This window comes from Pinus tabuliformis, chromosome 2_1 (assembly GCF_031772625.1).
Source record: "Pinus tabuliformis cultivar Carrire ecotype Pingquan chromosome 2_1, CPIR1, whole genome shotgun sequence".
NCBI lineage: Eukaryota > Viridiplantae > Streptophyta > Pinopsida > Pinales > Pinaceae > Pinus > Pinus tabuliformis.
Window position 1 is genome coordinate 709345605 of NC_142299.1, and position 17121 is coordinate 709362725.

Consider the following 17121-nt stretch of genomic DNA (forward strand, 5'->3'; position numbering starts at 1 on the left):
TTTTCTCTCTAAATAAAATTATAATTTAGCTAGTTTTTATATTTTTTTCACTTAAATATGTATAATAAGTATATAATTTTGATATTTATTAAGAAGTGATTAAATATTATTTTTTAATATAACCTTTAGAATATTTTATAATTTATATTTATTATTATTAATTATTAATTAATTAATTATATATATATATATATGATTTTTTTATTTATAACTTTTTAAATATCATAATTTATAGTTTCAAAATGTGAATTAATTTATTATAATTATGAAGAAAATTATCATATATATAGATAATAAATAAAAGATACAAACCTGTAGGGGAATTATAATGGATTATTGGTAATTTTTAACCAAAGAAACTCTTCGGTCCATGACATTTTATTTATTTAATTAGCTTAGACTTGAGAAATTTTATATATTTAAAATAAAATTGTAATGGAAATGAATTTAAATGGGTTTAATAAAAAAATATTATTTAAATATCAATATGAATAATTTACTTTTGATTTTCCTTAGAATTTGTTTACTTGATATTACTTATGTGACTAAGGAATACAACCATCATTAGTTTATTTTTGTCATTAAATTATATTGCTTTCATGATATTAATTATTTTATTTTTTATTATAAAATATGTTTTTAATAGTGTGATATTTTATTAATATTTTAAATTTGTAAATATAAATTATTTTAAATTACGTATTGTAATTTTATTTAGAGAAATTAAATATTTAAAGTGTAATTATTTTTTATATAAAAAAGTGATTATATATCTTTCTGATATAATTAACATATGCTCAACAACATATTATTAGTCCCTGCCTCCGGCATAGCAGGGACTATAGCATTCGATCGGGCGTTGACCCGGTATTATTTCTTTGGTTGACCGTAAATTTCCGGTGTTTAAGCGATTTTAAACAAAGTTTATCGATGGGTATTTGACTCCAAAAAAAATTTAACCAAACTTTCGATTTCACCCTCTTATTGCAAGCGTCTCTTGCCCCGATGTGATTTTAGTGACGACAAGTTATTTTATCCTAAGTTTTTTCTTGCCCGTGCTGGATGTTCTAGTTTATATGTAGGTTGGATGTTCTGGTTTATACGTATGTTTACGCATGTTATCCATCTGTCACTATGCAGCCTCCATGCATCAACACTTGGATTTGCCTCCATGCATCAACACTTGCATTTCTCGTTGAATGAAACCTACCCAGGATCCTTTGTTCTGTGTGAAAACCCAGAAGCGGGGCTGTCTGTCTATCATTCTTTCTCGAGTGCAATTCTTTCATTTTCTGGCTAGCTAGATCTGATCCTTTGTTCTGTGTGAAAACCTAGAAGCGGGGCTGTCTGTCTATCATTCTTTCTCGAGTGTAATTCTTTCATTTTCTGGCTAGCTAGATCTGTAAGCGGTAGCTCAGGCCACAGTGTACTAGTTGATTTCTGTGAGACAGAAGCAGGTACATGGGAGACAGGAGGGAAGACTGCAGCTCACAAAAAATCAGGTACATTTCAGAAGAAAAAAAAGCATAATTACTTACATGACCTAGTACTTCTTGTGCTTCGCTGAGAACTGGATTGGAACTGACTCGATTGGATTCACTATCATTGGTCAGTTTGGAATATTGAAAGCTCATGTGCAGGGAAGATACACTGATAACTGTAAATTCCCTTGCTGCTTAAAATAAAGAAAATGTTCCCTATGGTTACCTCGTTTCTGCCTTTGCTCCTAAGAAGTCGTATGATTTTCGATTTTCCAGCGCTAAGCTGCCCAGATGATGCATTCTTGAGTACGGTATATATCCATCGGCTTGAAATATGATCCTTGAACTAATGGTTTGTGCGCCTCCGGCCAAGAACGTCTGTAGCATAGGATGCCCTGCCTCAAGTGACGGAGTAGCCGCGACGATCCATGCTGCGGGGGTTGGCCTATCTAGCTTCCCTGCCCTAGAAGCTCTCTTACCGTCCCCGTAGTCTCCTTAGAAACTCGGCTCTCGACTAGGTTACGCAATGAGCTTGCTGCTCCGTCTGCCTATTGCTTTGCGACTACAGGTTCTCTTGTGGATAGCTAGGTCCTACCTGGGATCTAGGTATCACCACCGGGGCGTTACCGCTTTCCGGGCCTGCCAAATACTTACTCTCAGACAATCTCTTCTCGTACACGTCCAGAGCATTGGAGAACTTCTCCTCGTTCTTTGCAATTTCTGTCTGGTTCTGAGGAATGCCCCACAACGGAGCGAATCCCAGTTGAAATACTAGAAAGGAACTGGGAGGATTATAAGTCTGGCTTTCCACCTCCATCCACTGCTCAATCACAGCTCTCTCTGCCAAACTCTTACCTAACAGCCCAATGGTCCCCTGTGCTGCGTACTTCTCTGCAATGTACCGAACGATGGCCTTCGATTCTGCATTAACCATAAGCAAAATGGATAAGTAAAAGATGAATCTCTAACAAACTGCCATAAGTTTCTAGATGCAGTTTGAGTAATTATGTGCCATAAGTTTCTAGATGCAGTTTGAGTAATTATGTGCCATAAGTTTCTAGATGCAGTTTGAGTAATTATGTGATATGTATGGATACAAACCAAAAAGAGTCAGAGCGTCGTCCAGCACAGGTACCTGCCCGAAGGGCTACATAAACAAGAACCCAAATTATAACAGTATATCCAGGTTATTTACTGGAAAAAACTACTTGGCGAAACCTTCTTTACAAGAGTCATCGTTTGATAGCATGAAATGACAGTTGTTAAACTTAGGTGAACAGCTGGGTATAGTCAAGATTGGCACTTGTTAAAATTTAACCATCACTTGTCAATATTTTCACTTGTCAATATTCTAAATTCACTTCTCAATATTGTGAGACGTGTCCAAAAGAGATCTCCGGTGTATTTAAATAAATTATAAGAGTGGTAGTAAATAAATCTATGAGTTGCATTTATTCCTATGATATGTTGCTAATTCTATTTCAAGAAGACTGACTGACACACATATATTATGTCATTTACTGATATGATGCAGGTCACTTACTGATACAATGTAGGTGATATTGAAATATTTTTGTGAGAGAGGAACGGCGGTGTAGTAGAGCACTAACGCTGAGGCAGAAGCGAGTTTTCTTTTCCTGCAAAATTTGTGTACCTTCTGTATCAAATAGTCCTCCTTATCTGATTAAGGATGCATGCAATTATTCCTCCTGAGTGGTCTAGTTTTCTGTTACTGGTATTAATTGCAGCAAGATCTGGAGCACGGGAGGCAGTATCATCAATGGAGCCAAATGACGCTAATACTGTGAGTTAATCCTTTTGCACTAGAGTTCTACAACAGCTATTAACTTCGCCCTAATCAGGAAGTATAGTGTTGCACTTTTCAAGCCAAGCTCAGGAATTCGCTCACGACTGAACTTGGACTAACTGTTGTTGTGATATTATTAACTTCCATATTCGCAGTATTGCACTTACAAAGCTAAGGTCTAGAGTATATTGAGAATCGAGCTTGGGTTAATATGATAATCTAGCTTGGGCTATGAAAATCAAATTTCTATATATAGTAAACTCATAGAAATTTATCCCTAAATGTTGCCTTAAGAAGAACATGTGATGTGATCGGGATTAAGTTGTAGCTATGCAAAATATTTGGGTGGGCTGGGCTCAGTTGTTGTGCAAAGTGCCCAGTAAATATGAATCTGTATGTTCATTGTTTTGTGTGAGAAGGCCTTATTTCACTTGCATTTAGTGTTTGTGATAGAAAAAAGCAATGCAATCAATATGCACCAAACAATAGAAAACTTTTGAGTCATAACCTTTATCGGGTTCTGCAATGTTCTTCTTTTCAAATATTTTTCACACTCCCAATGCCATCCTGCTGGTGTTGTGTATATTGTATGCCCTGGTCAAAAACATAATTTTCCAAATGAGAAAAACGTTTAAACTTTTGTTATATGCTGTTGCAGGCCCCTGAAGGTGCAGGCAAGTTGAAGTGGATGTATTTTGGTGTGCACAAAACAAGTCCATCTCATGAATTTGAATCAGAATGTGCTAAAATGGGGAGCTCATGTAGGCCAATAGAGGTGTTGGGCTCACAAGCGCCATTAAATTTTGGCTCTCAGGAAAAAGGATTGTCTGAGACGTTGAACGTCTTTGGAGATACTAGGCAATCAAACTTGGCCCTCTTGCACATGCTGGAAGGCATAGGAATGAACGGAGACGAGGCCGGATCAGTACCAACTTGCAACTTCAATCATGGCCCATAGCTCCTGCTTCCTGTGCTAGAGCAACAGAGGTCATGGGGATTTCAGGAGCTGCTATCATTTCTGATCTATGATAATGATAGCAAACGTGAAAGTCCATCCTTTGACGAGTTTCTGCACGGTGGTCATGGATCTGAATATGATTTGAATCTGACAAGCTGTAGAAGGGCAGAATCATGTACTTCACTTGTCAAAATTGAAGCAAAAGATCAGTTCTCCAGCTTGGATGCCCCAGAGGAGGGTGTGAGTTCTTCAAGCCGGGAGCCCAACTCATCTAACAATGTGAATTCTTCAGACAATTGCAACGACAAGAGATTGGGGAATATTAAGGGTTACCAAGCCAATATAGCCACCCATGAATGAATTAGGAAGAGGAAGCGTTCCAAGGTCTGCAAGAACAGTGAAGAAGTGGAGAGCCAAAGGATGACTCACATTGCTGTTGAGCGCAATAGGAGAAAGCAAATGAACGAGCATTTAACAGTCCTGCGTTTTCTGATGCCAGTCTCTTTCATCCAAAGGGTACAAATTCTGCACCATTATATTGTCATTTCAATTCCTATAACTTTAAATGAAATTTATGGCTCGGGGATTTATTTGGGCCATATATGTCTTTGTTCAGGGAGACCAGGCCTCCATTATTGGAGGTGCAATTGACTTTGTGAAAGAACTGGAACAACTTTTGTAGTCTCTTCAAGCTCAAGCTCAAAAGCGTAGAAAACAATGTGAACTGGAATGTGAGCTCAAAATGATTTGCAGGGTTGAACTGATACGTGTGTTTTTGTATTTAGAGAAGCATTATGATAAGTGTTTTGGTTTTTTGTGTGGTTAAGACAGCATAAAGAAAACAAGATGTAAATGAAGTTGTGATGAACCAATGTGTTTTTTTATTCCTAATTAAGAAGTGTGCTTTTTATTCATGACTGCAATAAAAGGTTCTCCTCAAAATAATACTTATAATTTGGCTTTGTGAGATATATAACCTATTGTTTTTTAAGTGAATCTGTCCACCATTGTTTTCCCAACGTCATTTTGTTAATTTTTAACATTTCCTTATAAATGGACGGTTTATCTTTGACATCACTCTGTTTGTGCTTCAATGTTCTGGTCAATTCTTTGTTAGAACAGACAACGGACCATTTAAATGATTTTATTTTGGATTTGATTTAGCAAGGTATATTTGCATACTTTTCATAGTTGATGATTATAAAGCTTCAATTTCAAGTTAAATGCTTGTCTTTAGTACAAGCATTTTGGTCACTGTTACTAATTACAGATTTCATTTGTTTTCTTAAGAATGAGATGTGAAATTTCACTAGAAAGATAGTGGAATTGATGAGGAAAGAAAAGCTCTTCGCATGGCAAAGTGGACCCATTATATTAACACAGGTACCCTGTCTTGTTGTGATACTTGTCTTCAGTGTTGAGTCTGAAGTATGGCTTTCTAGTCTGACCCATAAGTTTATGCAGATTGAGGATGAATATGGTAATGTGGAGAAACCATAGATTGAGGATGAATATGGTAACGTGGAGAAACCTTATGGAGAAAAGGGTCAGTCATATTTACAATGGACTGCAAAATGGCATTATCATTAAATACAGGCCTCCCTTTGGTGATGTGGATTGACAATTAGGCAGGATGGTAACATTTTCTTTGCCTCATCACAACTATAAAGCATATTTACAGGCGCTTCCGAATTTTGATTTTCCCTACATCACAAAATTTACATATACTTGGGAACATTACTATGTTCGAAACAAAGCTGCAATCTATTGCCTCAGTAGAGCTTGAGTATTAGAAATGCGGGGTCTTCCTGTTCACGCTGCTAAAATATCGTTATCGTTTCCATTACAGGTTTACGACATTTGGATCGAGCATCCCTCGTAGGCCTACAGAGGATGTTGCTTTTGCAGTAGCCCGATTTTACCAGAGGAGGAACATTCCAGAACTGTTACATGGTGGGGTTTATTATTATTTTGTATTGAGCTCAAGGCCATATGTATTAATATTTATGCTACTAGGCTCATGCAGTTATATTTACGTTTTTATTTGCATGATAACCCAGGGTTTATTAAGCAACATACATCTCCCTAACCCTTAAACACATCCCAACCCTTAAACACCTGGCCTCTCTCAATAGAATAAATGAACAATCTTATTTACCATATGCTTTTTATGTTCCAATACCATGGAGGCATAAACTTTGGCCGGACAACTGGTGGTCCATTCATTGCCACCAGTTATGACTACGATGCACCAATTGACGAATATGGTATGCAAAGGTTCCCAGTGCCAAATTTTGTTCCGCAGTGAAAGTGTATATAGATATATTAAAATTTCTTTCATTGATTGAATGTTTTCCGGTTCAATTACCTTAATTCCACAATGGGAATTTAGAACCATTGTTAGGTCAAAGGGGGCATCTGAAAGAGTTGCACAAAGCTATACAGAACTGCTTGACTGACTTTAAGGCATCAAATACTGTGGATATGCAGGCAACAATATATTCTAAATGTAGTAGCTTATGTGCTACCTTTATCAACAACAAGGGCCTTAAGCATGCAGCAACCGTGCAATTCAAGCATGTAGCAACCGTGCAATTCAATGGAAACTCTTATCAGCTACCTGCTTCGTCTGTGAGTACCTTACCTGACTGCAAAGTAATAAGGTTCCGGCAACTCAAAGAACTCTAGTTTCTCAACCCCAGCAGGGACTACCGCTACAACAGTGGCTCCCTTGTTAGAATATATAAAATTATTTTTGTTTTTGTTGATCATGTTGTTTTTATTAATTCTTCACAATTTTACATATGATTTTCAATGGACTTTTTTATCTTCCCACCTCACTTAGACTGGATTTGTTGACCAAGAGAGACAAATAAAAGCTAGAAACAAAATGCCTAAAACTAAAACATTGACATGATGAAGATACACTTAAACGTCAAAATACATAGAGGATACATAAATGACTAATATGCATTAGAGATTACAAGGATGAGCCAGGGCATGCCCAACTTGATGAGGATCATGAGGTCCAAGTCCCTCAAATAAAAGCTAGAAACAAAATGCCTAAAACTAGAACATTGACATGATGAAGATACACTTAAACGTCAAAATACATAGAGGATACATAAATGACTAATATGCATTAGAGATTACAAGGATGATCCAGGGCATGCCCAACTTGATGAGGATCATGAGGTCCAAGTCCCTCGTGGGCATGGAACTCCAATTGGTCAATTCTTCCTTCAATCTAATCCAACCTCTTCGTCGCTGACTTCTATGGACTAAATCAAATCTATCTAGCATCACCCACTAGTTATGTTGTAGATAATTCATGAAGGAAATCACTTTGTTTTTGTCAATGTAACATTGTTGTTGCAATTCAACCAAGATCCTTGTGACACTAGAAATTTTCTAGCTATAGTCTCCAGGGATGTTTGTTCATTCATGGGACTAGGAGCTGGAACATTTTCTTGAGTCAACTCACCATCTAAGACGACATCCAGACACTCCTCGCCTTCACCCATGTTGTACCTTCCTTCATGTCTCGCCATTTCTCCGCGGGGAGTCCCCACACGTCTCATATGACACCGTTCCTTATACATGACTCCCACAACTACCTTCCACCAAAATTCAGACCAACTACTCCCTAGGGATCCACTACAAGGTACAACCAGCTCCCCATCGACAAGAAACAATGATTCAGTATCTCGACCAATCGAACAAAACCAAAGCCTTTCCAAAGAAGGTCCTCCCATAATCCAATACCTCTTCCAAAGCATTCAAACCATCACCACCAGATGATTATGCTCTCGACTGAAAGCCCAAACGCACAACAGGTTCCAGAATTCACCTTGAGAGTTAATCCATTCAAGTTCCGCTGAAACAAAATAAAAGCTACTTTTTTTTATTCACTGCATGAAATTCCAAAAACTACCATAAGTAAAAGCCCACACAAACAGGAGACTCACCCCACAAGCTATTGAACTCTAGAAGATGGAGGTGAAATCTCAATCACTTACCCAGTCCACAAGAGTTCGAGAGTTGAACTAGAGCTCTTATGCCGCAATGTCGGGCTGCATCCACCTGCACCACACTACACCAAGTCACTCTCCCGCACCAGGGTCCCAGATTCAGACACTCCTTCGCCTAATCATGACCCGGTTGCCTTCCCTCCCCCTGACGTACAAAATTATGCTTACATTGCACCAAAGAGACGACATGCATAAGTAAAGCTCCTATGCATACTCATCTACCACCTTTCCACCTTCTATTACTCCCATTACCTACTAAAGAATTTTCCAAACGAAGGTCCCTGCTTCCAATTTATCGCACATTGGTTTCTCGAAGGGTCGAGGCACCTAACTGACCAAATCTCACTTGTTCTTAGGTCTCATCATGGCATGTTAGAACTTCCCTTGGAGAGCGTACCTACCCACATCCAAAATTCAATACTCCTGGATCAAACACCCCATCGAAGTATACTTTTTAATTAATTTATACATACACTTATAAATTATTAAATTAATGTCAAAATATTTTATTTATAACAATCGTCTAAATTTTTAATTGTTATTATTTTTTAACTGTAATATATCAATTCAAGTATTGAAAGAATTACATTCTCTCACATTACAATGTCTTTTAATGCAACAAATATTTTTAACCCTAAAAGCACATAAACAATAAAAATAAGAAAAAATCATTTATTCATTTCAACAAAATACTTTTTATATATTTACAATGAGTCCAAAATAAAGTGCTGAACTAATGGTATCTAATCCAAAATTCAATGAATACTAAACTAAATATACACAACTCATCCAAAGTGTAATATCCCAACGAGCTTATGTAGCATACCTTATTTATTACCCTAAGTAAATTATTTAACTTCTGATTTGTTGATACCATGAAGTAGTTAGGGTTCAGTATGGTGGAAACTATCATAGAATAACCATATCCTTTTTTTCTTGATTTTATTTGGGATTATGTATTGGGCTTCATTAAGCACTCTAATGTTAAAAAAATTAGCCATCTACTGCAAGTTCAAATTTGTGTAGTTGAGAATCTAAAACTAGAAACACATTCGAAGTTTGCACTGGGAGCCACTGACAAGGTCAATGTCTCGTTGGTCTCACTATTTTGATTTATTGATACTCTACACACATATTTTGATAATTGTACCCATTGAAGGCCTGCATTGGTACCGAGCAGGCCTGTAATTTCAAATCCCCTTTTCCCGTCAAATGAAATTTTGATGACATTTTTTCATTTTTCATGCCCTTCACTTCACATTCTACCCAAATTTGTGAGTGTCGACCTTCCCTTAGCTAAAAACTACTCTCTTTCAACTACTCTTTCATCTCAACTTTCATTAATCTCCCTCTGAGAGTGCCTTGTTTTTTCTTAAGTTAGCATATATGTTTCGAGATAGCATACAACCATATATCCTCTTCGAAAGAAAATTTGTGTCAAAATCCATCTTGATTCTTTACCCTGCCAATATTACCTAACACTCTCAATGTCGTTTTGGTCATAAATGAGAACATTCACGTTTGTCACTTTTTATTTTATTTAATATCAATTGGGAACATGAAGAGAAAACACAAACAAACTTAAACACATAGAACCCCTTCATAACTTTAAAACCATTCGAAGCATGATCATCTTCATATACTGGCAACCAAATTCCAAGTTTAAACCTATGACGTATCTATCATTTTTTGAAGAATCTAGGGAAAATGTAGGTAATGTGATTCTTCTTAGCATGATAACTATTTGTGAGCTATTTTTCCATTTTTCTTCTTATTCCAATATTCACTGATTGTTATTAGAGTGTGTCTTCATTAGTTCATCAAATAACTACCAAAACAAAGAGACAAGAACACAAGATGTTGGCATCCTTCCAAGGCCAAAACCTCTCCCTCTTAGAGAGAAAAACCCGCATAAAATTCTTCTTATAAAGATTCCAATTGACGAATACTAAGACCCTTGACAATATTGACTTAAGATTACCTCCAATATACTTATCACTATCCCTACAATGTTCGGCCTTCAATCCATAGTCTATAGACTTTATGTTATTGTACTCCTTCAGAATTCAGTTTCTTATACCTACGTTGTCTTGTCATAGTATTCGACTCCTCTTCCTCGACTACTACAGTTCTTTGCTCAAGAATAAGTTACTTTAATTATGCCACTGCCTTGAGATAATCCTTCATGTTCTTGCTATTCTGATGATGATAGGATGGGCTAAAACTGAGGGGAGATATGTGTATACATAGTCTTTTGAGAGCTATATTTAGACTTCACCGAGAGTTGTTACTGTGTATATATATATTCTTCCGAGAGATATATTCAAACTTCACCGAGAGCTATCACTGTGTATATATAGTCTTCCAAGATCTATATTCAAACTTCATCGAGGCCTATCATGATGTATATGTAAGAGGTAGACTCCACCGAGATATGTATCACCCTTGATCACTGTGTATTGTGTTACTTCTTCTTCGCTGACTGTTCTAAGATGATCCAAAGACTTTTGCCTTTGTAATGCCACTTCGTGAGTTATATATATGGGTTAGCGACATACATTAGGCTAACATGTGAACCATAAGCTGGGCTAACATATCAAGGAGATCACTGTCTTTATGAAGCCAACTTGCAAGGGATAGTGACACTTGTTTGGAGCGTAGATATTTTGACAAGATGACTTTGACAATACTTATGTTAAGACACCAAATCCTAAAGACATCAAGAAAATTTCTTTGACCTATGGTAAACATATCTTGCTCATGAAACCCATGATGCAAGAAATAATAATTGTTTCTTTTCTTTACATAATATTTACAAGTCATAATGAAAACCGAACCTAGTTACATTTTATTCAACATCATTCAAGATTGATGTAAGATCTTCCCACCCATCACAATATAAAATTAATAGGGATAAAATTGTTGGATTTAGAGACGTCTAATTACAATAATTAAGTTGGACATACGTGCATTATGATTATGATATCAAATACTTTCAGTAATGATTAAGATATGCCAAATAATGTGATTAATTAAGTCATGGCATTATACGTATTTAAATAAGGATTTGGATACAAATACATATAGAATAATGTTAAACAATTATAATTGTTAATGGACCGATTATAGTTGATTAAAATAATAGCAGTAATAAATTTGAGCTGAATAAGGAAATCAGAATCTATTCTGATTGATTTCAGTTTTTCTGGAAAGTTCCCGATTTCAAAATCTGATGAAATCCGAAATTTCAGATTTCTTGACAGACTTGTTTCAGCTAAATTTCGGCTGCCCTAGGATTGGGGTTTTACACTGCTATAAAAAGGCTGAGTCTCCAAGGCTTGCAATCAACTCAGAAAAAAAAAAAAAAAAGTGTCTGCTCCATTGAAGACTAGATACTCTGTCTTTTAGGATAGCCAGAGAAAAGGATTGCAAGTTCTTGGAAGGATTCAGGAGCCAATAACTCAAGTCAAGACCAGGAGCATTTGAAGATGGAAAGTAAGTTCCGCTGTGCATTAATTTCAATTTCTTACAAAGGAGTAGATCTTGGTTAGGGTTTAAAGTAATTAGGAAAACCCTCAAAGTAAAACCAACAATTGGTATCGGAGCACCCTTATGTAAGAACTGTCTCTCCTGTCATATTTTTCGATCCTTAAAATTTCTGTTTTTTTCCTCAATTCGGGATCTGACCCGGTTTGATGGACCTAAGGGCGAGGTAGTCTCTATTGTTTTTTGGAGAAAGTTTGTACTACTCGGATTTGAGGCTAAGCATGCCGATGATCCGAATTCACAATCGGTTGATTGTCAAGTTTAAATTTCTCTATTTTTTTTTGTTAATGAACATAAAGTACTGTAATAAGTAATTTATATGGTTTTTTTTTTTTTTTATTTCCCGGCAATATCCCTCTGTTTTTGTGGATGCTTTATATCCCTGGACTTCTATAATCTCGACTTGCATGATCTAGTTGACTAGATTAAGTTTATAATATTTCATTGTTCACACGATCTTCAAGTTACAGGAATGCCCCTTTACAGCTTCTCTGTCTGGGTTGTGGATTCCTTTGACAACAGTTTTTTCAGTTTTCATAACAGGACCTATTGGACTGATCTCTTTGACTTCTAAGCATTTTTGGGTTCTTTGTCTTTTAACTGATTGAGCAGTAGCCAGAGATTCAACCAGATTACTTTCAGTCACTTTATAGACATGGTTTTCTGTATGTTGTTAGATTTTTCCCATGAATAGATGTTGGATGCGGAAATTTCAAATTAGCAGGGGCTTGATGCTTGGATGAGTTTAGATATTGGACTTCGAAACATTAGAGATGTCTGTCTCGCCTTGGGAAGGTCTTCATATATCCAGAGCAATTCTATTTATAAGGGTTGACATTATCATTGTGTTACTGGGTTAATGTGCTCTTTCCTGAGAGCTTGAGAGGGGTTGCTCACTTATATTTGATCATGGAGCCTGGTTGCTCCTATTTGATTGTGATATTGCGGTGGAGGCATATTACCAGAATTGGTTCATGATTTGACTCATGGCGTTGAGGTTCGTTTATGGTAAAAGATCCCAATGTTGAACCCTTGGGGTTAGCCAATGGTAAAAGGCCATCAAGAAGGGCTTACTCATAACTAGTATGCAAGCGTGCTATAGAATTCTTGGAGCACAAGTTGATATAACGTGCTGGAAATGGACGTGGGTGTTAGCTTTCCCAAAGGAGGGTTGGCGCCTGCTAAGTTGTTTGGTGCATAAGGGTAGTGTATAAAAATAAGTTGCAACACACATGGACTAGCGATGTCTAGAAAAGCATCGGGAGCTTGGAACATAAGCGATCCGTATGTGATCCTCCTCCCCCCGTTGACTGGCCTGGTCGTTAGTTCATGGATATGTTAATCTGACCCAAAGGTAGATTGACATGTTTGTACTTTATTCACTACACCAAAGTGCCTGAAGGTAATGATTGCACCCAAAGGTGTTTCATTACTGAATGGTGTTTTGGCTAAAGTTTTAATTGAGCAAATAGTTTTACACATGCCTTTAGATAGATTTTAGAATTATGATTAAATCGTGACGCATCGTATCTAAATTATTTCCTTGTTCTTGAATTTTTCAGATCCAAACATAATGTCAAGTCTATGTCAGATTAAGCCCCTCATGGGGAACAATTTCAAACAGTGGGAGGAAAAGCTGAAATTAGTCTTAGGGATCATGCAATTGGACACAGCACTAAGATTTGATCGCCCCAAGCCTAATAAAGAGAGTGAGGTAACTCCTCAAGAGAAGGCTGATATTGCTAGATGGGAGCATTCAGATCGCATGTGCATAATGGTGATGAAGCAAACGATCCATGAGACTTTTCGAGGCATCATACCTGATACAGAGACAGGCGCTATTGAATAACTTAAGGCCCTTGAAGAAAAATTCACAAAGAGTAAAAAGACTGATGTTAGTACACTCTTTGTGAAGTTGGCAACAATAAAATACAAGGGAAAAGAAGGGGTTAGAGAGCATGTTATTGAGATGACAAGACAGCAACGTGCCTTGAAAGGGCATAATTATGACATCTCTGATGAGGTTCTCATTGAGTTTATTTTTCTGTCTCTCCCGTCTAACTTTAGTCAATTCAAGATGACTTATAATTGTCAAAAAGAGACGTGGACACTACCTGAGTTTGAGGCTCAGTTGGTGCAGGAGGAAGAGAGACAGAAAATGACTAAGGGAGAAAGTGCTCATGTAGTAACATCTAATCCTAAGGGTAAAGGCAAGAAGCGCAAGTTTACTGCCAAGGAAAAGGGACCTACCAAGGTAGCTGCAAACAATGCCACGCAGAAAAGAAAGAAGGAAGATACTTCTGCGAAAGCAGAAGAAAAGAACTGTTTTTTCTGCAAAGCGCCAGGACATACAAAGAAATTCTGCACCAACTATCATGCATGGTTGGCAAAGAAAGGTATGTCTCTTGCTTTAGTTTGTTCTGAAGTTAATTTAAGTTCTGTATCTAGATATACTTGGTGGATAGATTCAGGTGCAACGACTAACATCAGTATGTCGATGCAGGGTTGCCTAAGCCATCGCAAGCCAAGTGAGGCAGAGCGCTACGTTTACGTAGGAAATGGAAACAAAGTAGAAGTGGAAAGCATAGGAAAATTTAGATTATTATGTAAGACAGGATTTTATTTAAGTTTTGATGCTTTAGTGGTTCCATCTTTCAGAAGGAACCTAATTTCTGTATCTTATTTGGACAAAAATGGTTATGTATGTTCATTTGGTAATGGAAATTTCAGTTTGTGTCAAGATTCTAAGCTTCTTGCTTCTGGTATCCTGTCTTCCTATGATAATCTTTATTTTATAGATATATACACTTCACATTCAGAGGCACTGCATATAGATAATAGAAAACGTAAATTAACTTGCGAGAAATCTGCAACATTATGGCACAAGCGATTAGGACATATCTCTATGAAAAGGATAGAACGTCTTGTGTCTAATGAAATTCTCCAACCTTTAGATTTTACAAACTTAAGTGATTGTGTAAATTGTATAAAGGGAAAACAAACTAATAAACGTAAGTATGATGCAAAAAGGTGTAATGATGTCTTAGAATTGATTCATACGGATATCTGTGGTCCTTTTCCAAAGGCTACAAGAAATGGTGACCGTTACTTTATCACATTCATAGATGATTATTCAAGATATGGTCATATTTACTTAATAAAAGAAAAGGCGGAAGCATTAGACGTGTTCATAAAGTTCAAAACGGAAGTTGAGTTACAACTTAACAAACGTATAAAGTCCATTCGTTCTGATCGTGGTGGTGAATACTACGGTCGTTATGATGGATCAGGAGAACAGCGTCAAGGTCCCTTTGCAAAATACTTAGAGGAATGTGGAATTGTGCCTCAGTATACGTTGCTAGGTTCGCCTGCAATGAATGGTGTTGCTGAGCGACGAAATTGCACCCTTAAAGACATGGTGAGAAGTATGATTGCTCATACAACTCTACCTGAGAATTTGTGGGGAGAAGCCTTAAAGACTGCAGCATACATACTTAATAGAGTGCCTACTAAAGCAGCTTACAAGACCCCTTACGAGTTATGGGTTGGGCGCAAGCCTAGCTTGAATCATTTGAGAGTTTGGGGATGTCCATGTGAAGCTAGGCCTTATAAGCCAAGCAAAAAGAAACTGGACGAAAGAACCGTTAGTTGTTACTTTATAGGCTATTCTGAACGATCTAGGGGGTTCAAATTCTATAATCCAACAGAACATACAGTTTTCGAGTCAGGAAGTGCAAAAATTTTTGAGGATAATGAGTTTGTGGGGGGAGATATGACAAAAGATAGTATTTTTGAAGAAGAAGAGACGAATGCGAATGAGACTATGGACCAAAGTCCTAGTTTTGTTCAAATTCCAATTGCGTTTAGAAATACATTTTTTGACAATGTGCAAACTTCATCATCCCAAACAACTCAGTTAGAAACTCAACATGGAATAGAGAACACAAATGGACCTGAACCCAACCCAAACCCTCACATTGACATGACAAATGTTGATGGCCTAGGGTCTGTGGGAGAGTCAGAAGTTGGTAATGATGTTCTTCCTCCTGTTGAAGATCAAGTTGTAAATGAACCTCAAGAAAATCTAGAGCCTGTGCCAATTAGGAGATCTACTAGAGAGAAAAGATCTACACAATCAAAGGATTATGCATATCTTCAAGAACATGAGTTTGACATTGTCATGTTTGAAAATGATCCTGTTAATATCAAACAAGCTGTGGAAAGCTCTAACTCTCAAATGTGGATTAATGCCATGAATGAAGAGATGAAATCTATGTATGACAATGACGTTTGGGATATCGTTCCGTTGCCTAAAGAAAAGAAACCTGTTGGTTGCAAATGGATATTTAAGACTAAGCGGGATTCTAAAGGCAATGTTGAAAAATACAAGGCACGTCTTGTTGCGAAAGGTTTCACACAGAAAGAAGGCATTGATTATAAAGAGACTTTCTCTCCAGTTTCATCGAAAGACTCTTTAAGGATTATATTGGCGCTTGTAGCACATTATGATTTAGAACTTCATCAGATGGATGTAAAGACGACGTTCCTCAATGGTGACATTGATGAAACGATCTATATGAAGCAGCCATAAAACTTTGTATCAGGTGATGCAGGGTCTATGGTTTGCAGACTTAAGAAATCTATCTATGGGCTAAAACAAGCATCTCGACAATGGTATTATAAGTTTCACCAAGTTATTAGCTCATTTGGTTTTGAGTCTAACATAGTAGATGAATGTATATACCTTAAGTTCTGTGGGAGTAAATTTATTTTCTTGGTTTTATATGTAGATGACATATTGCTTGCCAGTAACGATAAGGACATGTTGCATCAAACTAAGAATTTTTTATTTAAGAACTTTGAAATGAAAGATCTTGGTGATGCATCATTTGTTCTAGGGATTGAAATACTTAGAGATAGATCTCAAGGTATTCTGAGGTTATCCCAGAGGAACTATATCGATAAGATTCTAACAAGATTTGGCATGCAAAACAGCAAACCAGGAGATACCCCTATATCAAAAGGAGATAAGTTTAGTCTGAAACAATGTCCCCAAACTGACTTAGATAAAAACCTCATGAAAGATATTCCCTATGCCTCAGTCGTGGGTAGCATCATGTATGCACAAGTATGCACGCATCCGGATATTGCGTTCATTACCGGAATGCTAGGGAGATATTTGAGTAACCCAGGTATGGAACACTGGAAGGCAGCCAAGCGAGTGTTGAGATACCTAAAGAGAACAAGGGACTATATGCTCACGTATCGGAGATCGGAACAGCTCGAGGTCATTGGATA

At 37.0% G+C, this 17121-nt stretch overlaps 2 pseudogenes; one reads left to right on the plus strand and one right to left on the minus strand.

Moving 5' to 3' along the window:
* Positions 1-1682: 1682 nt before the first annotated feature.
* On the minus strand, positions 1683-2433 carry LOC149202558 (glutathione S-transferase F10 pseudogene; annotated as a pseudogene).
* A 738-nt stretch (positions 2434-3171) lies between these two features.
* The window catches only part of LOC149202559 (uncharacterized), a 35985-nt pseudogene continuing 22035 nt past the window's right edge, over positions 3172-17121 (plus strand).